The 26,697-nt window shown below is 40.9% G+C and overlaps 1 protein-coding gene across 5 annotated transcripts in view; it reads left to right on the top strand.

Moving 5' to 3' along the window:
• Positions 1-26,697, top strand: part of BMP2K (BMP2 inducible kinase) — a 78,193-nt gene that overhangs the window by 9,991 nt on the left and 41,505 nt on the right. The gene's annotated exons all lie outside the window — the stretch shown is intronic.

Genomic DNA, 26,697 nt, shown 5'->3' with positions numbered 1-26,697 from the left:
CGTAGGCACCCGGAGGAGGGCCTTTGATGTTGAGCACAGTGTATGGGTAGGTTCGTATCGGGAGAGGCGTTCCAACAAGTATTGCGGTCCCAAGCCGTTTAGGGCTTTATAAGTTAAAACCAGCACTTTGAATCGAGCTCGGAAGCATATGGGCAACCAGTGCAAGCGGGCCAGAGTCGGTGTTATATGATCGGACCGCCTAGTCCCTGTTAATAGTCTGGCCGCTGCATTTTGCACGAGCTGTAGCTTCCGAACCGTCTTCAAAGGCAGCCCCACATAGAGTGCATTGCAGTAGTCTAGTTTAGAGGTTACCAGTGCATGGACAACTGACGCAAGGTTGTCCCTGTCCAGATAGGGGCGTAGTTGGGCCACCAGCCGAAGTTGGTGGGAAGCTCTCCGTGCCACCGAGGCTACCTGTGCCTCTAGTGACAGGCATGGTTCTAAAAGAACTCCCAAACTACGGACCTGCTCCTTCAGGGGGAGTGCAACCCCATCCAGAACAGGATGAACATCCACCATCTGTTCAGGAGAACAACCTACTAACAGCATCTCAGTCTTGTCTGGATTGAGCCTCAGTTTATTCACTCTCATCCAGTCCATTATCGCAGCCAAGCATCGGTTCAGCACATTGACAGCCTCACCTGAAAAAGATGAACAGGAGAAGTAGAGCTGCGTGTCATCAGCGTACTGGTGGCAACACACTCCAAAACTCCTGATGACGGCACCCAGTGGCTTCATGTAGATGTTAAAAAGCATGGGGGATAGTACTGACCCCTGTGGAACTCCATATTGGAGAGCCCAGGGTGCCGAGCAAAATTCCCCAAGCACTACCTTCTGAAGACGACCCGCCAAGTAGGAGCGGAACCACTGCCAGGCAGTGCCTCCAACTCCCAGATCAGCGAGTCTCCCCAGAAGGATACGATGGTCGATGGTATCAAAAGCCGCTGAGAGATCAAGGAGAATCAACAGAGTTACACTCCCCCTATCTTTCTCCCGACACAAGTCATCATACAGGGCGACCAAGGCCGTCTCCGTGCCAAAACCGGGCCTGAAACCCGATTGAAATGGATCCAGATAATCGGTCTCATCCAAGAGCGCCTGGAGCTGGTCTGCAACCACTCTTTCTAGGACCTTGCCCAGGATGTTATATCTGTGCCCAAAGATCTGCACTGACTGCCGATTTCTTACCAGGCCAAGTATTAATATTGGTATATAACACCCTTTATGGCTTGGGGCTAGTTTACTTATGGGATCACCTTACCTTCCATGTGCCTATTCGATCACTTCAATTTGCAGAATGTGCACTTTTGCAAGTGCCATGTAATATCTGTTCTGCATTTGTCAGGAGTCATACCTTTAGTGTGTCTGTACCTCTACTATGGAACTCTTTGCCTGTTGACATTAGGTAGGTGCCCTCACTATATTGTTTTAGATGCCTGCTGAAAACTTTTTTGTTCTGACAAACCTATTCAGACACATGATTTAATTACCTGTGGTGTAGTGGTTAAGGTGCTGGACTGCGACCTGGCAGACCAGGGTTTGAATCCCCACACAGGGCCAGTCATTGCCTCTCAGCCTCATGAAAATCCTATTCATAGGGTCGCCATAAGTCGGAATTGACCTGAAGGCATTACCTGTTTATTGATTTTACCTTTTTATTATGATCTTTTTACTTATATTTGTTTTTAATTGGTTTATAGATTTTAGCCATGTTTTACCTATCATTTTATTTGTACATTGCTTGAAGAATTTTTTGATCACATAGTTTATAAATTTTCTAAATCAAATAAATTGTCAGGGGGCCAGACATTTTTGGTTGGCCTTAGTAGCTATCAAGAAGTAGAGGCTGCCAGGTCCTTCCTCTCCCCCAAGGAATAGGCTATTGTACACATACCATCTTTCTGAAACTGTGTGAAACCATCAATCCCCTGCTCTCCTTTCCAGCTCCAGGGAAGTGCCTTGAGACCATGTAAATGCTGGAATAATTGCCCACCCCTCTCCAGCTACAAGTTTGTGATTGGCATATTGTCTTTCTAAAGTGCATGGAGCACAGCAGAACTGTGAAGATGATGCCCTGTACCCTCCCCATCTCCAGGGCTGGAGTGAAGACTGGGGGAATTGAACGTAAAATATATGTAAAATTCCCCCGAGAGCAACAGCATGTTATCCAGACCTGTGCTTCCATCAGGATTTGCTACATTGATTTCAAACCTGGTGATGTCAGGAGGCCCATGTACTACCTAGGTGCTCTCAGGTAGCTGAAATTACTTTTTAAGGAGACAGGCAGCTCTTGGACCACCTCTTATGTAAGTCCATAAGAGAGTGGGAATCCAGCAATGAATAGATTATAGAATGAAACTCTGCCCACATCCCTGAATTGGTCTGGGCAGATTGCATCAGAAGCTTCTGCTTTGGAACCAGAGCTCATTTGATTCCTTCCTCGTCTCTTGCTATTCTCTCTCTCCCTCTGTTGCTTGCAGGTGGAATGGTTTTTGAAAGTCTAGATTGAATTCTGAAAGTGGAATACTGACTTTGGAGTGATTCTTTGCTAATTCCAAACTAGTTCTAATTTTTAATCTTAGCAAGGATTAGTTTAGCTCACTTGCTCCACCTTTTTATAAACTGTAACGCTTAAGTTAAATGTGTCTAATACATGTGTATGAAGTGAGGCATAATGTCTGTGTACTAATGGAGGGCTAGATAAAGCAACAATTCAGTGTTGGAGAGCTTGAAATGTTGTTAAGCAGCAAAGAAGGCTGCACTGTGATGTATTAGCAATGAATCAAATGTTTTGGTATTGTACAAATTCTGTAGTAATCTGCATTGGATTGTATCCAAACTAGCATGAGCAGGAGTTTAGTCATTAGTGCAGATACATAAACTTTTGCATAACAAAGTATCGCAGCTGTGTCATGATATGCTTGCAACTACATGTCCATACATGGGGTACATGTAGTTCTCCCCTGAAAAGCAAGCCCTAATGGCTGGAACATACGTAGTTCCCCATTGGAAAGTACATGCAAACATGGACACTTTTAACTCCTAAATGCAAATCAAGCCTTGCTTTCCCATTTGGAATTGTATGTATCCCAGCCATTAAGGGCTTGCCCTGTGCAGATATAAGGAATTTAAGCTGTAAATAGCTAAAGATACAAAATACATAAAAAAACCCCAGAATATGATTTTATACAAGGACCTGTGCAAACAGAAGGCTGTCTCCAGATTTCATGTCACTTTTTTTCACACAGTGTGCTCATGGAAAGTCAAGCATTTGTGAGTGAAAACTTGAGTCATGATTGGCTGAGCTAAGTGGTCAGACTATGCAGTCTGTTCTGTGAGGGATGGGGAAGTTGTCTGTTTGGATGGAAGTAAAATCTTACACAGGTCCCAGAATAGGAGTAGTTTTGTTGGGCAGTCCAGGAACTAGAAAGAGCACCCAGGAAGAATGGAAGCTACATGGCAGGAAGCTGATATGCAGGGTGCCAGAAAGTAAACTGCAGAGTAAGCAGTGAACTGAGAGACAAGGACCTGAGGGAACCTGAGGGAAAGGTGGATGAAGGAAAATGAAGACTGTTTTTTGTGTGATTCTACATGTTGCTGTAACTTTCCAATTTGCATAAGAAGGATTTTTGTCAATTGTGGTTTCTGTTGTCATTGTACCCATTGTGACCTAGCCAACCTAAGGCTAGAAGAAATAAGTAAGGCCAAGACATTAGGATGGTCAAAATGGTCTCAGTCTCCATTCTCAGAAAAAAATAATCAAGCATAGAAATTCTCATCTGTTTTGCTTCAGTTTTTGATTAACTGCAGTTTAGTGTTGCAACCTGTGGTTTGAAGTTGGCTTGTTGCAAACAAACCTTTATTATTGACTCCTCTCTTCCCCTCCCCTGCCCATTCTGATTTTATTTTCATTTGTGGTGGTGGTGTTATGAATAAAAAACACAAATTCAATAAAATACTAATTAAAAAAAGTAATAATAGCTTGTCATTTGTCTGAACTGTGGTTAATCAAATGGAAACGAGAGTGCCAATGCAGGTTGGTGAGGGCAGTAGGGAACAAGCCTAGGTGAGCATTAGTCAATAACCCATGGTTTATTGTGATGTCTGAATGCATGCATTGCAAGCATAGCCATTTTTGAATGAACTTGTTTTGTGATGTGTGTGCTTACGATATCATCTTTGTACCACTGTGTTCTACATTCTGTAAAAACCTCTTGAGATTGGGTGGGAGAAAGGCTTTTTCCGTTAATGAGTCATTGCCATCTTAACTGCTGTTAATTTATCACAATTTCTCTTTTATCCACCATATGCTGAATATACTTCAAAAATACATTGACAGGGTATAGCCTGTTATTTAGTGAATATACCACAAAATGTTTTTCTTATTTTTTAAATTTTTTGGCATATTTCCAAATACAGAGCTAGTGTGGTGTAGTGGTTAGAGTGTTGAACTAGGGCCTGGGAGACCAGGGTTCCAATCCCCACTTAGCCATGAAGTTAACTGGGTGACCTTGGGCCAGACACTGCCTGTCAGCCTAACCTTATCTCACAGGGTTGTTGTGGGGATTAAATGAAGAGGGGGAGAACCATGTATGCCATCTTGAGCTCCTTGGAGATTAAGTGGGATATAAAATAAATAAAATTTGGAGACAGTTTGCTATTTGTGTTTGCCTCAGTTATGAAAGTATGTTATGAAAATAAAGAAACCTTAGGAGGTGCTGTTAAAGTTTCTCCTGAATCACATATTGTTTAGTCCTCAGGATGTACGCTATATCATGGAACTTGTTCATTTAGTGAAGCCCTCAAAATACAAATGGCAGACTTGGAGTTGATTCAAAACATTTTTTGGCATTTTAAAGTGCATTTTTTGAGACTTGCGGTTGTCTCAAATGTTTTCTCGTTAATGTTAGGTGCTTTAACGGAAATACTTTTGTTTTAGTGTGTTAAAGATTAGTTTTAGTTTAGATTTCTACTATGTTTGTCAGATATCTCCATTTGACATCTGCGAAATTGTCAGCAGTTTTGTGCTCATCTTTGGCGACAAAGAAGCAGCCTATAAGATGCTCACTGTCTTAACTTGGGGATCTGAAAAGTTGTCCTGAAAACAATGGGTTCCTTCTTCTTTCACTCAACTTTAACCCCAGTTTTTTGCTATATTTTGTGTTGTGTGTTTCAAGTTGAGCAAATTCTAACATCATGAGGAGTGTGACTGGTTGTTTAGGAAATAAAACGGTAGAAGTGCTTGAGTCAATAGTGTTTTTGTTCCAGAATGTTAAAGGATAACTTTTGGCTAGGAAGGCGAAATTTTAGGAATAGGTGGGATAGCCTGCACCTTGTACCAAATGTCATCATACCAGACATCAGTGGTCCTGTGTATATTGGTTTTAAAACGAAACCTTCCCAAAATGTTTTTTTCTGCATACTTGGAAGTTCCAAGATATTAGCTATTTTATCTATTTATTATTACATTTATATACCACCCTTCTTCCAAGGAGCTCAAACACGGTGCCCCCCCCCCAATTTTATCCTAACAATAAGCCTGTGAGGTAGGTAAAGACAGTGACTGGCCCAAGGTTACCCAGTGAGCATCATGGCTGTGTGGGAATTTGAGCACTGGTCTCCCAGGTCCTAGTCCAACACTCTAACCACTACCAACCCTCTGGCTCCCTAAGTGGATCCTTCCACTCAGTGGTCTGACAAATACTTTTTCTTGGTGCCTTCCAGGACTTAGGGAACACTGAGGGCTATTGAGCCATGGAAGTTTGACAATGTCATGTGGGAGGGAAAAATGGAGGGTATTGGGAGTTGGTCTGCATGATCCCTTAACAACTTACCATATCCTCAAGGGAGAATTTGGGTCTGGGAGGGGGTGCTGCTGCTTGCCAAAATGTTAAATCCTTCATATACTATACAGGGAGACTTTTGTATGTGTGTGGAGAAAAAAGATGCCTTTGACCTATCCCATTCTCAAGCAACCTTGTGTTCCTCAGCAGTAGAAGCCTTAGGTTCAGATCAGGCAGGCAGCCATGGTCTTAGTATTACATAGGACAGTAGGGCAAGAGTTCAGGAATGTGGGAAAGAGAAAAAAATGTCTTTCTGCTTACTGTCTCTCCTAAAATTCTTCCCCCAATTCCTGAACAGTGCTCCAGGGCTCTTGCTCCAGGTTGGCTGGAACCCAGAACAGGAGCAATCATATTTAGGGGCTGGGGATATATTGTATACATACTGAGGGCTAAACATTTTGTTGCATGTCCTTTGTGTGTGTGGCAGGGGTAGATAGATCTCGTTGCTCCTCTTTTCCATGGCAAGAGGGGAGACAGGCTCTGCTGAGTGAGATGAATCTGGAGCTACAGGCAGAGGTAAGCTGCCTCCCCACATCAGCTCGGAGCTGGAGGTGGAAGGCATAGAAGATCTGTCTCCTTCTCCCAACCTGCCCCTGGTCTGATCTGTTAGACAGGAACTTGTTCCCTACATCCCATCCCCACCCTTTGCTCAGGTTTAGAGCTGGAGAGAAGATCAGATTTTCTTTGGACTTTGTACTCTGTTTGAGATAGGTGTTTGCCCGATGGATCACCCAAACTTAGAGAGGGAATTGGCAATTTAGGATATGAAAGAAGAGTGCTGTTGGATTACTCTTAGTTCCCTTTAAAATCAATGTGAAAAGTTGGCAATCATTTCAATTAAGTCTCATTGAGCCTTTTGCCTGTACAAACAGCTTCTGCCTCTTTTGTGAGCCACTGTTAAACTATGAAGTTTCTTATCAACCATAATTCCTTGCTTTGTCCAAACTAGGAAACTCTGGTTATGAGCTTTGGAACAAACCAGGAATATTAAACCCAACTCGAAACCAAAGTTTAATATATTCCTGGCTTATTCCGAAGTTGGTTACTATAGTTTCCTCGTTTGGGCAAAGCAAGGAACTGCTGTTAGTTAGACGCTTACTGGCTTAATTGAAGCTTGAACAAAAGGCTTGTGTATATACAATCTGAATACATGCATGTTAAAACAAGGCCTCCACACAACATCTCTTCCAGTGAGTTGGGCTGGGAAACCTTCCATAATGGAAGAAGTTTTGCTTCTGTGTTTTTCTACAGAGCTCTTACCTAATACGAAAGCGTTGTTGCAGAAAATTAATTGGTAAGAGATAATAATACCTTGGCACAGTCATTAACCCAAATGGAGACAATAGTCAAGTAATCAGAAGAAGGCTAATCTTCAGAAGAAGACTGGGGAGGGCAGCTATGAGAGAATTAGAAAAGGTCTTCAAATGCAAAGATGTATCACTGAACACTAAAGTCGGGATCATTCAGACCATGGTATTCCTGATCTCTATGTATGGATGTGAAAGTTGGATAGTGAAAAAAGCAGATAAGAGAAAAATCAACTCATTTGAAATGTGGTGTTGAAGGAGAGCTTTGCGGATACCATGGACTGCGAAAAAGACAAATAATTAGGTGTTAGAACAAATTAGACCAGAACTATCACTAGAAGCTAAAATAATGAAACTGAGGTTATCCTACTTTGGACACATCATGGGAAGACAGGATTCACTAGAAGACCATAATGCTGGGGAAAACAGCAGGGAGTAGAAAAAGAGGAAGGCCAAACAAGAGATGGATTGATTCCATAAAAGAACCACAGACCTGACCTTACAAGATCTGAACAGGGTGGTCCATGACAGATGCTATTAGAGGTTGCTGATTCATAGGGTCTCCATAAGTCGTAATTGACTTGAAGGCACATAACAAGAACAATGAATACAGAATCAATTTTGCAGATTCAAAGTTATTAACCATTGTAAATCTTGTTTATATATGTATATGCATGTGTATGTGTGTGTATGTATATGTGCAAAAGACCAGGATGTCATATCCAATACGTAGGAAAGACCACAACTGACCTACGCACGCGCTTCAGGAACCACAAGTTGGCAATTTTGACAAAAAAAGTGGAGCAACCAGTTGCAAAGCATTTTAACATCGAGGGTCACAGCCTGTTGGACTTTTCCATAACAGCAATAGAGATGCCAGCAGATCCAGCAGCATTGACCAAAAGGGAGAACTTTTGGATTTACTCCCTGGATACGTTGGCACCACATGGCCTGAACCTGGAGGACAGTACCACCACTACTTAGCTTCTGCAAATGAAGCCCCTCTGAGCATTCCATCCTCAAAGCTGTATAACTGCCACCTTGGTAACAGCATTTGTATGTTAGCAGCTGATGAAGGCGGAAGCTGAAACGTTTTGTTAATACAATAAAAACCTCTGTTTTGTTAATCACAATTACGTTTATGATGACTCTAAGAACAACATAGACCTCTACAATAGAGATCCTCTGCTACAGTTTCTGCCACCTAAAACTTGAACACCGAACATTAACAGGAATCTAGTCCTAGAAACCTTTCTCTTATCAATAAACAGAGTCATCAACAACCACACACCAACTCCTACTCACGACAACCTTTCAAAAGAAGAAATAGCCCTAAGGAACCTTCAGATGAGAAGGGATATTGTCATCAAGCCTGCAGATAAGGGTGGTGCTGTTATGGTACTTAACACTACAGACTATATAGCAGAAGGTCAAAGACAACTAAAGGATGAAACAACGTATAGATTTCTTGACAAAGACATCACCACAGGTCTCAATACTTGTATCATTACATCTATACAAAACCTTACAAGTAGGAAACTTCTTAAAGAGGAAACTGCTGATCTCCTTGTTAATCCAAATCTCACCCCTGGAAGGTTTTACATGCTGCCTAAAATCCACAAAGCCAACAATCCTGGTCGCCCAGTTGTCTCAGGTAACAACACAACTGCTGAAAGGATTTCTCTGTACATTGACTTAAATTTACAAAACATGGTGCAAAACCTCCCATCGTATATCAAAGACACCAAGGACTTCTTGCTTAAAATTGAGTCTTTAAACAAGCAGTTTCAATTCCACAACAATACTATACTAGCTACTTTAGATGTCACATCTCTTTACACCAATATACCACATAATGATGGGATTCAGGCTTTAAACGAGTTCCTTAACACTCTTTACACCAATATACCACATAATGATGGGATTCAGGCTTTAAATGAGTTCCTTAACACCAGAGATATGAACAATCCTCGAACAGAGGTTCTCACAACTTTAGGTACGCTAGTCCTGACTTGTAACAACTTTACATTCAAAGGAGCACTACCTGCAACTACAAGGCACAGCTATGGGGACTCGCATGGCTCCATCATATGCAAATCTCTTTATGGGTAAACTTTATGGGTAAATTTTTGACACCTTAACATCTTCACATCCTAATATTTTTAACTAACTTAATTTTAATATTTAGTATCTGTGTTTAATTTGTTCGATTTATGCTATAATGAATCTATTTTAAAGTTGTTTAACATAAGGTTTTAATTGTGTATTGCTTGTTTGTCTGTTGTGCACCGCCCAGAAAGCTTCGGCTATGGGGCAGTATATAAATTTAATAAATAAATAAATAAAATCTATGTAGCTATGTATCTATCTATCTATACATGAACAATCCTCCAACAGAGGTTCTCACTACTTTAGGTACGCTAGTCCTCACTTGTAACAACTTTACATTCAAACGAGAACACTACCTGCAACTACAAGGCACAGCTATGGGGACTCGCATGACTCCATCATATGTGAACTCTTTACGGGTAAACCGGAACAGGAGATCCTCAAAAAGGCAATCAACAAACCATTTATATGGTGGCGATACATTGACAACATCTTTATGGTCTGGACGAATGGTAAAGAGAGTTTGGAACAATTTAAAAATTACATCAACTCTATCCATCCCTCTATTAAGTTTACATTTAATAGTACAAATTACAATCCGCACATTCCTTTCCTGGATGCCCTTCTTACCATTGAAAACAGCAAAATAGCGACTTCCGGGAAGGGTGACTTAGCCTGTGCCTGCTTTTGAGACGGGCTCCTGCCTCAAAAGAAGCTTATTCAGATATATCAGTCAGTTTTTTCTTTTTTTTTTGACTGATTAAACTTCTCCCGGGTAGGGAGAAACGAAGAGATTAACCTCAAAGCCTATTTTTGTTGGGACGACCAGATCTCATTAATTTATGGGACGAGGTCCAGCCGACGAAGGTGGGACGGATTTTTAACAGCAAGCTCTATCTGATAAAGCGAACGTTCACCTTATCTTCTAAGAGAGAACGCACTAACAGGCAAGCACCCTTCTTTCTATATTTTTCTTTTACTTGACTTAAATTGTTGCTGTTTAAAAGAGATTTGCCAGATTGATCAGTTTTTGACATCTCACTGGGGAGCCATAACTTCTCTCTGCTACGCACTAATTAATAGCTTATCTCTGTTTTTGTTGCAAAAAGCTGTCCTGGATTTGCATTCTAAAGATATACACAGAAGAGGGATTTCTATTCCAGATTTTTATTTTGAAAAATATTATACTGTTTTGAGACTACTCTCTTTTTGGTCTATTTTATTTTGACGAATCTGTTTCTTGACGATTGCCATTAATTGTTTCGATCCTGGGAACTGCATTTTGTTTACTTAACTATTGGAGAGATAAGGCTGTCTGCTCTGTTTATACTGTGATGTCACCAAGTTTGGAGTATTAACCCAATTGTTGCTGAAATAAGAAGTGGTTTTCCTATATTTTTCTTTTAAAATGGCAATTAAGAAAGTGGCTGAAAATCTGGAAATAACTATGTTTCAGAAAATAATGGATGAGATTGAGATAATGAAAATTGAATTGAGTAAAATGAAGCAGGAGATTAAAGATATAAGGGTCCCTGTGAGAGAGGTGACCCTGGAAGGGGTCCCTGTGAGAGAGGAGACCCCGGAGATTGGAACAGGGGTCCCTGTGAGAGAGGTGACCCTGGAGACTGGAATAGGGGTCCCTGTGAGAGAGGAGATCCCGGAGATTGGAACCAACGTGGAACAGGAACAAGATTTGGAGTCTATGGACTTTAGAAATAAAATCTATTGTTTGGAACTCAATGTTATCTCTGAAGAAATGAATGAAGATTCTAGAGATAAAGTTATCAATGGCATGGATAATCTTCTGGACTGGAATGATGTGATGGAGCCCAATATAGAGAAAATCTATGGAATTAACTGCAGCCATGTGACAATGGAAAAACTTTTAAGAGATGACCCAGTGTATTTTGAAAAAAAGAACAGAGATATGATTTTACAGCAGTATTTCAGCAACCTATTCAGAATGGATGGCAAGAAAATATTTGGGATAGAGGTAATCCCCATCAGACTCTTACTATATGACTATGGCTTTGACAGCAAGATTATTATGGAATACTGATAATGGAAGATTGGATATTGAAATTACTGGACTTAACAAGACTACTGAAGATGGAAGATGGAAAATGGAACTAATAGAGATAATAGAACAATGGCTACTGAAATTATTGAACCTAACAGATTCTGATGTGATGGATTAATTGAAATGTTTATTTTGACTATGGTTATGACAATAAGATTATCATAATTAGTAATGAGATGGATTAATCGATATGCTTATCTGGAAAAAAAAATTGATAGATATATTTCTTAAAGAATTGAAACCTCTCTTTGACTTTTTGTGGAAAGAATAAAGTAATGTTTATGAGATTTGATGATTAAGTAAGATAACTACTGGAGGAAAGTGATTTTATAATATGACTTAAGAGACAGGATTGTTATATATTATAGACTTATAACTGATTTGATCTTTGACAAATGGGAAGTCAATATTTTACTCTTTATTTTTTATTTTTGTTTTCTTTTTTTCTTTTTTTTCTTTTTGTTTAACTATTTTTGATTTTGTTTTTTGTCTTTGAATGTTTTATGATTTTGTCTTGTATGTTTTATGAAAATCTGAATAAAAAAATTATTGAAAAAAAAAGAAAACAGCAAAATAGCCACTGATCTCTACAGCAAACCCACTGATGCCCACACCTATTTAAACTGGAAATCCTGCCATCCTAGGCATATAAAGAAGAACATTGTGTATAGCTTAGCTCTGAGAATCAAACTTATTTGCAACACTGAAGATAAATACCAGAGAAGGATCAGTGAACTTAAAGAACACCTTCTTCAAAGAGGATATTCTCCACATATTATGAATTGCAACATCCACCAAGCCTCCATTCTGTCCAGAGAAAACCTCTTCCATCTTACTGAGGTGTCAAAGAGCAGTGAGCAACTGATTCCATTTGTGGTAGATTTCCATCCAGCATCTCCTAACTATCACCGAGCAATCAAGGAGAGCTACCCATTGCTGGCAAACTCTGAACATCTTACCAGAGCCATCAGCAGGCCTCCTGTTATAGCATTTCGCCAACCTCCTAATCTGCGCAGACTGTTGGTGAGAGCTGTGCTTAAGCCACCTATCACCAATCCAGGGTCTCATCCTTGTCACTCCAAACGCTGTATCACCTGTGTGTACCTCAGAGAGACAGCTACTTTTACAAGCACTAGGACAGGCAGGACATATTACATCAAACAGAACATCACCTGCAGGTCCTGCAATATAGTTTACATCATCGAGTGCAAAAGACCAGGATGTCATATCCAATACGTAGGAAAAACCACAACTGACCTACGCACGCGCTTCAGGAACCACAAGTCAGCAATTTTGACAAAAAAAGTGGAGCAACCAGTTGCAAAGCATTTTAACATCGAGGGTCACAGCCTGTTGGACTTTTCCATAACAGCAATAGAGATGCCAGCAGATCCAGCAGCATTGACCAAAAGGGGGAACTTTTGGATTTACTCTCTGGACACGTTGGCACCACATGGCCTGAACCTGGAGGACAGTACCACCACTACTTAGCTTCTGCAAATGAAGCCCCTCTGAGCATTCCATCCTCAAAGCTGTATAACTGCCACTTTGGCACAGCATTTGTATGTTAGCAGCTGATGAAGGCGGAAGCTGAAACATTTTGTTAATATAATATAAACCTCTGTTTGGTTAATCACAATTACATATATATGTATGTATGCTAAACAAGGTGTTTTTATTTAAGGGTATTAGTGAATTAAATCCAAAAGTACACCCAATCCAAATGTGCTGAGTCATAAGAACATATGAACATAAGAAGGGCCTGCTGGATCAGGCCAGTGGTCCATCTAGTCCAGCATCCTGTTCTCACAGTGGCCAACCAGGTGCCTGGGGGAAGCCCGCAAGCAGGACCCGAGTGCAAGAACACTCTCCCCTCCTGAGGCTTCCGGCAACTGGTTTTCAGAAGCATGCTGCCTCTGACTAGGGTGGCACAGCACAGCCATCATGGCTAGTAGCCATTGATAGCCCTGTCCTCCATGAATTTGTCTAATCTTCTTTTAAAGCCATCCAAGCTGGTGGCCATTACTGCATCTTTTGGGAGCAAATTCCATAGTTTAACTATGCGCTGAGTAAAGAAGTACTTCCTTTTGTCTGTCCTGAATCTTTCAACATTCAGCTTCTTTGAATGTCCACGAGTTCTAGTATTATGAGAGAGGGAGAAGAACTTTTCTCTATCCACTTTCTCAATGCCATGCATAATTTTATACACTTCTATCATGTCTCCTCTGATCCACCTTTTCTCTAAACTAAAAAGCCCCAAATGCTGCAACCTTTCCTCGTAAGGGAGTCGCTCCATCCCCTTGATCATTGTGGTTGCCCTCTTCTGAACCTTTTCCAACTCTATAATATCCTTTTTGAGATGAGGTGACCAGAACTGTACACAGTATTCCAAATGCGGCCGCACCATAGATTTATACAACGGCATTATGATATTGGCTGTTTTATTTTCAATACCTTTCCTAATTATTGCTAGCATGGAATTTGTCTTTTTCACAGCTGCTGTACACTGGGTCGACATTTTCATCGTGCTGTCCACTACAACCCCGAGGTGTCTCTCCTGGTCGGTCACCGCCAGTTCAGACCCCATGAGCGTATATGTGAAATGAAGATTTTTTGTTCCAATATGCATAATTTTACACTTGTTTATATTGAATTGCATTTGCCATTTTTCCGCCCATTCACTCAGCTTGGAGAGGTCTTTTTGGAGCTCTTCGCAATCCCTTTTTGTTTTAACAACCCTGAACAATTTAGTGTCGTCAGCAAACTTGGCCACTTCACTGCTCACTCCTAATTCTAGGTCATTAATGAACAAGTTGAAAAGTACAGGTCCCAGTACTGATCCTTGAGGGACTCCACTTTCTACAGCCCTCCATTGGGAGAACTGTCCGTTTATTCCTACTCTCTGCTTTCTGCTTCTTAACCAATTCCTTATTCACAAGAGGACCTCTCTTATTCCGTGACTGCTAAGCTTCCTCAGAAGTCTTTGGTGAGGTACCTTGTCAAATGCTTTTTGAAAGTCTAAGTACACTATGTCCACTGGATCACCTCTATCTATATGCTTGTTGACACTCTCAAAGAATTCTAATAGGTTACTGAGACAGGACTTTCCCTTGCAGAAGCCATGCTGGCTCTGCTTCAGCAAGGCTTGTTCTTCTATGTGCTTAGTTAATCTAGCTTTAATAATACTTTCTACCAGTTTTCCAGGGACAGAAGTTAAGCTAACTGGCCTGTAATTTCCGGAATCCCCTCTGGATCCCTTTTTGAAGATTGGCGTTACATTTGCCACTTTCCAGTCCTCAGACACGGAGGAGGACCCGAGGGACAAGTTACATATTTTAGTTAGCAGATCAGCAATTTCACATTTGAGTTCTTTGAGAACTCTCAGGTGGATGGCATCTGGGCCTGGTGATTTGTCAGTTTTTATATTGTCCATTAAGCCTAGAACTTCCTCTCTCATTACCACTATTTGTCTCAGTTCCTCAGAATCCCTTCCTGCAAATGTTAGTTCAGGTTCAGGGATCTGCCCTATATCTTCCACTGTGAAGACAGATGCAAAGAATTCATTTAGCTTCTCTGCAATCTCCTTATCGTTCTTTAGTACACCTTTGACTCCCTTATCATCCAAGGGCTCAATCGCCTCCCTAGATGGTCTCTTGCTTTGAATATATTTATATAATTTTTTTGTTGTTGGTTTTTATGTTCTTAGCAATGTGCTCCTCAAATTCTTTTTTAGCATCCCTTATTGTCTTCTTGCATTTCTTTTGCCAGAGTTTGTGTTCCTTTTTATTTTCTTCATTTGGACAAGACTTCCATTTTCTGAAGGAAGACTTTTTGCCTCTAAGAGCTTCCTTGACTTTGCTCGTTAACCATGCTGGCATCTTCTTGGCCCTGGCGGTACCTTTTCTGATCTGCGGTATGCACTCCAGTTGAGCTTCTAATATAGTGTTTTTAAACAACTTCCAAGCATTTTCGAGTGATGTGACCCTCTGGACTTTGTTTTTCAGCTTTCTTTTTACCAATCCCCTCATTTTTGTGAAGTTTCCTCTTTTGAAGTCAAATGTGACCGTGTTGGATTTTCTTGGCAATTGGCCATTTACATGTATGTTTAATTTAATAGCACTATGGTCACTGCTCCCAATCGGTTCAACAACACTTACATCTTGCACCAGGTCCCGGTCCCCACTGAGGATTAAGTCCAGGGTTGCCGTCCCTCTGGTCGGTTCCATGACCAACTGGTCTAGGGAATAGTCATTTAGAATATCTAGAAATATTGCTTCTTTGTCATGACTGGAACACATATGCGGCTAGTCTATGTCCACGTAGTGGAAGTCACCCATTACTACCACATTTCCTAGTTTGGATGCTTCCTCAATTTCATATCTCATCTCCAGGTCTCCCTGAGCATTTTGATCAGGGGGACGATAGATCGTTCCCAGTATTAGTCCCTCCTGGGGCATGGTATCACCACCCACAACGATTCTGTGGAGGAGTCTGCCTCTTTTGGGGTTTCAAGCTTGCTGGATTCAATGCCTTCTTTCACGTATAGAGCAACACCGCCACCAATACGTCCTTCCCTGTCCTTCCGATATAGTTTATATCCCACTGGTTTTCTCCATTCCACCAGGTCTCCGTTATGCTCACTATATCAATGCTCTTCTCTAAGACCAAGCACTCCAGTTCTCCCATCTTCGGAGGCTCCTAGCATTAGCGTACAGGCACTTGTAAGCAGTGTCTCTCTTCAAGTGTCTTTGGCACTTGTGGTTTGGCCTGTGGTAATTTTGCTCTTCTGAATTTATATCCTGTACCCCTGCTCTCACAATGCCTACTTCTAGGCCTACCCCTTTTAAAATTTCATCATTTCTTTGGTCTTTATCCCAGGGGGGAGGTTTATTCCAAACCAGACCTTCCTCAGCTCCTGTCGGGTTTCCCCCCTCAGTCAGTTTAAAAGCTGCTCTGCCACTTTTTTAATTTTAAGTGCCAGCAGTCTGGTTCCATTCTGGTTCAAGTGGAGCCCGTCCCTTTTGTACAGGCCGGGCTTGTCCCAAAATGTTCCCCAGTGCCTAACAAATCCAAACCCACCCGACACCATCGTCTCATCCACGCATTGAGACTGCAAAGCTGTGCCTGTCTGGCTGGTCCTGCGTGTGGAACCGGTAGCATTTCAGAGAAAGCCACCTTGGAGGTCCTGGCTTTCAGCATCCTACCTAGCAACCTAAATTTTGCTTCCAGGTCCTCACGGCTGCATTTCCCCATATCGTTGGTGCCAACGTGCACCATGACCACTGACTCTTCCCCAGCACTGTCTACCAGTTTCATGTTCTTTCTTTTTCATTGTGTTTTTAAGTACCTTTTAATTGCCATATGTTGTATGTTAAAAGGGAAATCTTTGAAAATTTATGTGCTCTATTGCCACAACAAATGTTACAAAGCTAAAGATGCCACCAGATTCCAATGCATTTGGTGAAATTCTGTTTGGCTCCAGCAGAACCACAACTGAATAGAATTTGACCATAGTGGAATCTGACAGATTTGGAATGCATTAGAAATCGGCTCCACCACATACATTCAGCCTTGTCTGTGGACCTTGAATGCTTATTGTACTGAACTGAAGCTTTAGAGTCCAAAATATATGTCAGAGTGGTGCAGAATTATGGCAGATAATCTGTCAAGACTTTTCTAGAGCAGAAGGTGGGTGGTTCAGTTCATGTCCAATTAGAAGTCTGTGATGTTCCTGTATGTGAATGTAATGTAAATATGTTAAGTGCAGGTTTATTATAGGAAATATGATAAGTGGAGTGAGTGAGAAGGGGGAGTACATGGGCTGCAGAATGCTGGATGATGATTGGCTGTGTGTTTGAATGGCTGAAGGTATAAATGAGAGGATGACAGTTGAGTCGGTATGGGGGTTGGACAGGGTGGTTGTGGACAGGGAGGTTGATGTGGAGAGTAAGAGGTGGCTGTTGAGATATTGGATTGGGAGTTCTGAGGCAAATAGTAGGAATTAGGAACATAAGAGCAACATATATGAAACCATATGCTTGTCAATGAAATCTACAAGTAATCTTGTTATTCTTAGTGTTATCAATAAATATTTTCTTGATTTACTTAAAGCCTGATTCCTCAGCTGGGGGGCACAGACCAGGGGGGAGGCAGAGTAACCAATGCTGAAGAAGAAATAGTATTGAATGGTGGCAGCGGTGAAGGAAGAGATATTGTATCAACATCCAGTACCACAGAGCAACCCAGAGCTGTGAGCTTCATAGACAAGAGGCTTCAGGGGGGTTGGGAATTACCTATACACACAGACCCAAGGTATCAAAATAACCAGGAAGAGACTAAGGCACAGTCTAGAGGTTATATTGGATACACAGAGTGTTGGGTAGTGTGGCCTAGCGGGGATCTTTTGAGATCTGTGCTAGAGCGGAGAGAGGTAAAAATAAACATGATGATCCTGACTGCTGGTAGCCACGAGTGAGAACGACACAGGTGGTGCCAGGGAAGGATGTCAGAAGGTCACTTTTGGTGGTAAAGTGACATTGATGTATGACAGCAGTAACAAGGAAATAATGACAGAAGTTTAGGTCTTGATGATTCTTAACAAGATCATTAGTGGATTTTAGCTAGAGGTGTGCTTAGTGGAGCTAGATTGCGGGGTATCCTGTTAAGAACTGAGTGAAATGATTGAAGCTGGTATACAATATATTCAAAGAGATTGGAATTGATAGGAAGGAAGTGGAATGATTTTAGATAGGAAGTGAACATCTGTATGTTGAAATTAAATGAAATAATAAATTTTGCTAGTAGTATTCTGAAACCTGTTGTGATGTAGTAGTCAAGAGTGTGAAGTATAAGCTGCGAGATTCAAGTCTTTTTCTTCCGTGAGCTTATTAGATAGCCTCAGATAAGTCACACTCTCAGCCTCTGTGTGCAATATGAGGATGAAGATATTGATGTATTTTATCAGACGGTGGTGAGGATTATTGAGAATAGCCGGGTTTTTTCATGTCATGCTAAGCCATAGTTTGGAATGAAATGATTGAACAGGAGAAAGCTGCAGGCGTGCATGATTCCCTTTTCTGTCTTCTCCTGTGCAGTTGAGAGGGAGGGTTTAGGAGCTTTTGCTTACACTTTTGTTTAATTGTCATGTCGTCCAAGCCAACAAATTGGCATTAACGCTGACGCTAGTTTCAGGCAAGCCAACTTCAACACTGTTAAGATTAACCACAGTCAGGAGTGCCAGCAGAATTTTCTCGGCCCAGTACAGTACATGTTGACTGGGCCTTCTGTCCCACTTGCAAAAAAAGGATGTTGTGACCTGCTTTGCATGTAATGATAAGCCAAAACATGGCTTAGGATGAATGAGCAAATGTGACGATTTCCAGACCAAAGAGTGCCTCTTGTCCAGTCCAGCTGCTGCTATGCTACCTGGGGTTGGGCCATAGTTTAGCTGAAAGTTATGACCAAACCTGTGGTTGTGGTTTGTGTTCCTTCAGACAAATTACAAGATGTAAACAAGGTTTGTTCTTGGTTTGAGGGAGGCAAGCTTCAGCCCCTTGTTCAGACATAATGCTAAGTCAAACCATGGGCTTAGCCCTAGGTAGCACAGCAGCATTGGGACTGGGGGAGGAGCGCTGCGGGCATAATCTTCACTTCAGGAACCCACACATTTTCTCATTCATGCTGCATCATGGTTTGGTTTTGTGCCATATACAAATGTGTGCCTTCATTTGTAGGTGGGATGAAGGCCCAAAATCAGAGGTCACATGCAAGATAGAATATCAACAGATGAAGCTTTCCCCAAATTGTTTTTTAATACGAGAAAGGCTTAACCTGTTGGATTTCTGCCTGTGGCACAGCCATTAAAGGCACATGGGCCCTGTTTTTACTCAGTGGCAATCCTAAACCATGTAAAGAACTCAAGTTTCTTGAGTTGTAAAACAGTTATGTCACTGTAGGTTTGTCTTCTATTGAGCTTCGGCTGGCAGTATTATATTCAGTGCAAGACCAGGCATGGTATTTCAGATGGGGGTGGAGGGTGGGTCAAAAGATAAAATTTACAGCAGCCAAGGGTGAGATGCCCTTGCTCAGATAAATACAAGATTAAATTGTCAACCTGCAACAACCTACTCCAAAGAATCTCTTGATCTTTCCCCTTTGGGATGGGAAAGCAGTTAATCACCCCACCTCATATTGCTGCTACAATCATTTTAACAGCTCCCCCAACTGTATTTCTCTAAATAAACCTAATACATCAAGGGATGTCATACTCTACTCTCTTTCATTCCCCTTCCCTGGCAATACTGGTGTGTCTGTTTTGCTGGGCTGATGTAATCTATGCTTTCTTAACTGTAATATTTCTCCTCACCCCAGTAATACAAATAAACATATAATGGAATTTATTTGCATAGTCTGGGTAAATGTTTAGATGTTCACATATTCAGAACAAACAATGTTTTTTGCATAAAATTAAACTTCTTGGAGGATGAATTCCTTTTTTTGCTACTTCCTTTTGCTTTTGGGTAGACACACTGCTGCCAATCAGCTACACTACAATCCTGTTTTATCAGTTATTTTTTTCTGCACAACCGCTACTTATCTATTAAGAAGGCTTTAAAAAAGAATTTAGAAATGAACTATGGAAGTCTCCTCTACATTGTCTGGAGACAGGCTATTTTGAAGCAGTTTCTGTATGTGTATAATTCAAAATTTCTCCATAGCACTAAAACATTGAAAGGGGAGAGCAGGCTCATATCTTACATGGTAATTGCTTTGAATGGTCCCTCCACATTTTGCATCATAACATTTATTCTACAAGTACTAGAGCCTCTTTTAAAATAAAAGTGTCTGGGCCCCCTGCTAGTGCAGTAGTGCCTCCCTATATGCCCTGCTCAGGAGCCCTGACCATATTTCCAGGCCACAGGGTAAGTGGTGGTTAACGAAAAGTGAAAGCGAAAGCTTCTAAATTCCTTCTCAGATGGCCGTAGTGTGTGTGCAAGCCTTCATCTCTTACTGCAGCTGTGTGTGGGGGGGTCAGCTTTAAAGAGGAAACAAGCACTTTAGATGAGGTACTAATGTTATATATGTTATAATTCTGTAGGGCAAAGAACATGTAGACTTTCTGATCCAAAGGCTTTGAAATATTCCTTAGTGTAGTATACCAGTTCTGTTTAGTTGCAAAGCAAAATGCTTTAATTGTTATAGCAACCAGTTTGCATGCTTGCTGAAGAAGCACATGAACCACAGAACGAGAAAGTTGATTTCAAGTGGCCTTTTTGGTACTGTATTTAAATCATCTTTATTTCAAATTAGTCCTCTATGCAGGCTACATGTAGCCCAGGAATCTGGAATCCTTTATACTTGAAAATGATCATGCCAGCTTTTGTGATGAGTCTAAAATGTACATTATATTTTTCTCTCCATTAGAAGCCTGACTACAGGCTGTCTACAGTGCTGGTACCTTAAATCTTTATGCTGGCATCTTGAATTTTAAAAATGTTCTTCTAGCCTCATGAGTAGTACTTAAGTAAAGGATTCCATAGAAGTGCAGTGCACAATTCTGAAAAATGGTAGTGTTGTCCACATTTGACTTTACATCTTAAAGTTTTTCACAAAGTAAATTAAGGCAAGAAAAGAAACAGCGTTTGGAATGGGGAAATACATAAGGAGAGGGTCAAGTACAGAAATGAGGGGATTAGGGAATACATCCATTACAAATAAACAAGTTAGACTTGTAGCACCTTAAAGACAATAACAATTTTTTTGTGGCATAAAGATTTGTGAACTAGTGTCCACTTCAAACAAAATGGACTCTAGTCCACATGCCATAAACAATTTGTTGGACATCTTAAGGGGCTACAAGACTGTGCTTGTGTCTTGCTGCAACAGACTGTTACCTCTTTAGAAATTGTATCCATTGCAGACGTGACTTAAATGTTGAGAAGAGAGCACAAGGGAGAAACTAGTTCAGTAAACTTGGCATGTGAAATTCAAGCATATAGACTAAGAAAATTGTCCAAATGGCTTGCATCTACTGTCCTCCCATGTGCACACTTGTTCCACTAATTTTGCATAAGGAATATAATAATAATTGAATTCTGCTAACCTCATTGCTTTAATCATATATATTAACAGTGATCTCAATTGTCCCAAACACTCATCATTTACATAGCAAATGGCACCACCCACCCATGAGAGAGGTATTAGCATGCTTAGGGGAATCCCTAGCTTTACAGAAGTATGAAAAAAGAACTTTGAGAAAAAAATCACAAGGGGGCAATCCCTTCCCAAAAATAGCTCAGTTAGGGCTGAGCATGCCCAATGAGCAATGTGGGGGAGGGGCAGAATGGAATGCAGTGTTGGAAATTTTATTACTGTAAAACATTTACATCCTGCCCGTCATTCTGTAGTTTCAGGACTGTGAATAAATATAAATGAATTATTTACTGTAAGACACTAAAATATATAAACTCTATAAACTATAACATTAACAATAAGAGGCAGGAGCTTAAAACATACAGCATGGTAAGGCATTAACAAAAAATAGTGCCTGGGAAAACAGAAACCTGGAGCTGAGAAAATCAATGTAGGTTTCTGGCACCTACATTAGTGAGAGCATTCCATAACAGCTATCACCACTGAAAAACCCTACTCCTTTGTTATGTAGCATGCTTTTGATAATGAAGGCACTTGATAAACAGCTTCAGCAGATCTCAAACATGGGCAGAAAGAGGTGCTTCAGGTATTTGGGCCAGTGTCTTGAACAAAACTGGCTGTACCAATTACAATTCTGGTAGCCATATTCTTCACCAGTTGAAGGTTCAGAGTCATCAAGGAGAGATGGCGAACCTTTTCGGCTCCATGGGCCAGATCCTTATCAGGATCTGCCTCATGGACCAAATTTGACAGAAGGTCAGGGCAGGTATAATTTTGCCTGCAAAAATGAATGAAACTTTTGAAAAGCGAATTGCGAATGTTTCAAGGAGGCATGATGTAGTAGCAATGGGGGACTTCAATTACCTCTATATCTGTTGGGAAACAAATTCTGTCAAACACAGCCCCTCTAAGAAATTCCTGACTTTCATGCCTGATAACTTTCTCCTACAGAAAGTGCAGGAAGGAACAAGGGGATCGCACGTCCTTGACTTCTAACCAATAAAGATGACGTAGTGGATAAAGTGGCATTTATGGGAACTCTGGGGGAAGGTGACCATGTTATACTTGAGTTTTTGATTTTCAAGGAAGCAAAAGCTGAGAATAGCCATATGTGTATCCTGGACTTCAGGAAAGCCGCTTTTAATAAACTCAGAGCAGTGATAAGTAAGGTTCCATTGCAGCTAGACAGCCATCTGTCAGTTATGCTTTAAGCTGGATTCCTGCATTGAGCTGGGGGTTGGACTCGATGGCCTTATAGGTCCCTTCCAACTCTACCATTCTGTGATTCTGTGCATTCATTACTCTCCCTGTACTATTTTTTTCATCTTGGTTGCTAAAGGCACTATCAAAAGGTATTGGAAGAATGGAAAATAAGTGCAACCTCTGTCCCTGAGGCTTCTTTCCTCAGGAATAGAAAGGGGGCAGAAGTAATGACTTTCTAGCACTTAGTTTTTGTTTGCTATTGTAAAACAGTATTTAAATAATGGATTTAAAATATAGGAGCTCCTTGACAGTACAACACTATCATGAGCATGCTGACTCTTCAATGAGTATAAATTGCACATGCACTGTGTTTTTTCAAATGCAGAGAGGTTCTTGAGAGATCTTCAGTTTTCTCAATTGTGTGCCTTGCAGCACAATTCTCTGCATGTTTAGTCAGAAATAAATGCCTCTCTATTTAATGGAAATTATTCTCAGGTAAGTGTGTGTAGGAATACAGCTTGGTAGGAATACAGCTTGGATGGAGAGAGCCGTGTATGTGTACAACTAGTGCTGCTTTTTGTATACTACACCTGTGTCAGGAATCTGGAAACAGATCAGCAATTTTATTTTTTTATTGCAGTTTAGTATTGCATAAATGTTAAGTTGTCTTGCGCATTACAATTTTAGTTCAGAAAGTGCACCCAAGTATTAAGGAACAACTTGTCACTTCAATGTTTGGCATGCTATTAGAGTTAATATGGGTGACATGTCAAAATTTGTCATGGAAGTATATTGCTGTGAATGGAATATACAGATATGGGAAATGGCTGTATTCTTTGAAGGTATTTGGACACATGCTTTTAAGCAGATAAAGCTTTGATATTTCAGTTATGCATAAACCTGGAATATGTTGTCCAGGCTTTACAATAAGGAAGGTATTAAGGATATTAAAAAGTCTACAGTTCTCTGGTGAAAGCTTTTTGTTGAAAAGTAGATTGCTTATGTTGTGCAAGTCTAGAGTTGCTTTATTAAGACACTCCACTTTTCTTATATTTTATTTAGTTACATGAACATTTTACTGGTTCTACTAGTTAAATAACTTTTAGATTTTTTCTTCTTTACCAATGAAATGGAAATGGACTGCCTTCAAGTCGATCCCAACTTATGGTGACCCTATGAATAGGGATTTCATGGTAAGCGGTAAGGGGGTTTACCATTGCCTCCCTCTGAGGCTAGTCCTCCCCAGCTGGCTAGGGCCTGCTCAGGCTGCCACAGCTGTACAAACCAGCCCCTTCCTTGTCTGCAACTGCCAGCTGGGGGGCAACTGGGCTCCTTGGGACTGTGCAACTTGCACAGGTGGCAGGGCACGTAACCCCTGTGCCACTCACTGTGGGGTGATCTTTAGCTGGCCCTTTATACCCAGGAGACACAAGTGGGGATTTGAATTCACAGACTGGACTCCCAGCCAGGCTCTCCTCCCCATTGTGCTAAACCTGCTTCTTTACCAACAAGAGACAATAAATTGTGATTTATCACATTATCACAATTTATTTGGAATTGTGATAGAATTAAACATATGTGTTGGGATTTATTGCCACCTAATGGCATAAGAGGAATTGCTTGATTTCTCTCCTTCATTAATTAAGACTTTGTTCTTTGGAACCCTGTCTGCAATTTCTCAATGAGAAGATGAAAAATGGTGGACAAACTTTTCTGAAAATCAGTTTGCCCACTCTTACTGATTTTGCTCTGCAATGCACAGCCACAGGTGTGTGGTTTCTGTAGGTCAAGGAGGAGATTCAACAGACCTGGATAAAACCCTGTAAACTGTGTTTGGCCTGGAAAACTCCTCAGAATCATTGGCAGTGAGTAAGGGCTCCGTGGCAGATTAAATCTAAAAGATGTTTATTTTATTTAACAAAAATATACTGCTTGATTGTTATAAAACTTCAAAGAGATTTACAAAAAATAGAACATTTAAGAAAAATTATAATGTTTTTAGAGATAGGATGCTTGAGCTGATGCCGCAGCTGAGAAACACAGCTTGTCTTAAGCCTTTGTCTGATCTTGGCTTCAAGACAATTTCAGACACTTTCATAGTTGTCATTCTTAGACAGTAGGTTTCCAACACTGCAGCTCTCCTCATGGAACAGATTTCCATGCACATAACATATCCTTCTCTTCTGTGCCCTCCAGCCCCTTGTGCACCCTCAAAGTCTGCTCCAGAGGGTTGGGGGAGGAGTCCAGTTGTGCAAGTCATACTCTACTAGTGCAGCATGAGATTCAGCCCTTCCTTGCTAATATCTTTTATTGATTATCTAATTATGCATTATCTTATGCCACTTCACTTTATCTAGATCATGGGTGCTAAAAGTGGCATTGGCAGCATGATTTGATCCTGCTTTGTAGGGCAAGTGCAAACCATAGTTTGGCAGTTGAGTTCAAGTGACAAATTGGCTCCCTGCAAAATAGGGGGAGAGAGGAATTTCTGCATGCAGGGGAGGAGGGAACAGGGCTGTGGAGTCGGTATGCCAAACCTTCGACTCCGACTCCTCTATTTTTCTACTGTCTGACTCTGACTCCTACTCCACCCAAAATTGCTTCCAACTCCATAGCCCTGGAAAGGACTGTAAATCTCTTTTTAAATTGGAAGCTCTCATAGGAGCATTTTTATCGCTGCCTGAATATGCGCTGATCTTGGCATCACAGCATTTGTCTTCATCTGGGTCCTGTGTCATACACTGACACACAAAATGTTTTCCATCTTGAGTTATGGTGAAATGCTCAACTACAGCTGACTTCATGGGAAGCTTCTTTGACATTTTGAATTTATATTTTAAAAAATTTGTCAATCAAAATTTATTTTGAAGTCGGAGTCGGTACATTTCTCTGACTCCGACTCTACAGCCCTGGGAGGGAACATGTGAGTCTGAGGTTTTTGGGGGTCATTCATGTGTGCTAACCGTAGTTTGATGTTAGTCTCAAGTGAAAATAATTAACTGAATCTATTGGGGTTCATGTTCTTCATCGTTTGTGAGTTTTGTTATGTATTTAGTTATAGAAAAACAGCTGAGATTGTGGAAATGCTCTGGTTTGAAATATCTAGGTGCCTTTGTGTGAAAGTTTGCTTCTATACTAGAAGTGGACTGAAGGTAATTCATAGGGTGTGATGCAGTGAAGAGTCTTGCCATCTGTAAATAGCAGAGACATGCATAGTTTCGCAACGTAGGTATCAGTGCCTTTTTGCCTTTTGGGGCTTGCTATTCTGGTAGTGGCAACAGGAAGGAAGCCCGTGGGGGCAAGTTGGTACAAGGTAGACAGATTACAAGTTGTTAATTATAGCGTCAAATTTATTTGGATAGCAGCTCAAGAACTATGCCTTGACATAAGCTGAGTATTGATAGTATGCCTGTATAGTCTTTTTAGTATGTGTTTAATCTTTGTGAGTTGTGGAACAGCTTGTAAACTGATGCAGCACATCATAAACGGCATGGGACCGCAATATCTTGTGGAACGCCTCTCCCACTATGAACCTACCCGGTCACTTCGCTCAGCAGCTAAGGCCCTCCTCCGGGTACCAACACATCATGAAGCCCGGAGGACAGTTACTCGATCTAGGGCCTTTTCTGTAGTGGCCCCCGAATTGTGGAATAGCCTCCCCGAAGAAATACGCCTGGCGCCTACGCTTCTATCTTTTCGGCACCAGGTTAAGACCTGGCTATGCTCCCAGGCATTTTAATGTGTTTAACTTTTAGATTTCTGTTGTTCCTTGTTTGTGTTTATTATTGTTTGGCTGATTTTATTATGATATTTTGTATTTTAATCTTTTTGTACACCGCCCAGAGAGCTATTCGCTATGGGCGGTTTAAAAATGAAACAAATAAAAATAATAATAAAAAAATAAACACCATTATGCAGAAAATGATTTCATATTGAAGTTGGTGGGGCATAAAAATAATTGAAAGATTTAGAGATTGCCTGTAGTCCAAAGAGATACAAAGTA

This window comes from Rhineura floridana, chromosome 9 (genome assembly GCF_030035675.1).
Source record: "Rhineura floridana isolate rRhiFlo1 chromosome 9, rRhiFlo1.hap2, whole genome shotgun sequence".
Lineage (NCBI taxonomy): Eukaryota > Metazoa > Chordata > Lepidosauria > Squamata > Rhineuridae > Rhineura > Rhineura floridana.
This window is presented reverse-complemented; position numbering and strand designations above follow the sequence as displayed.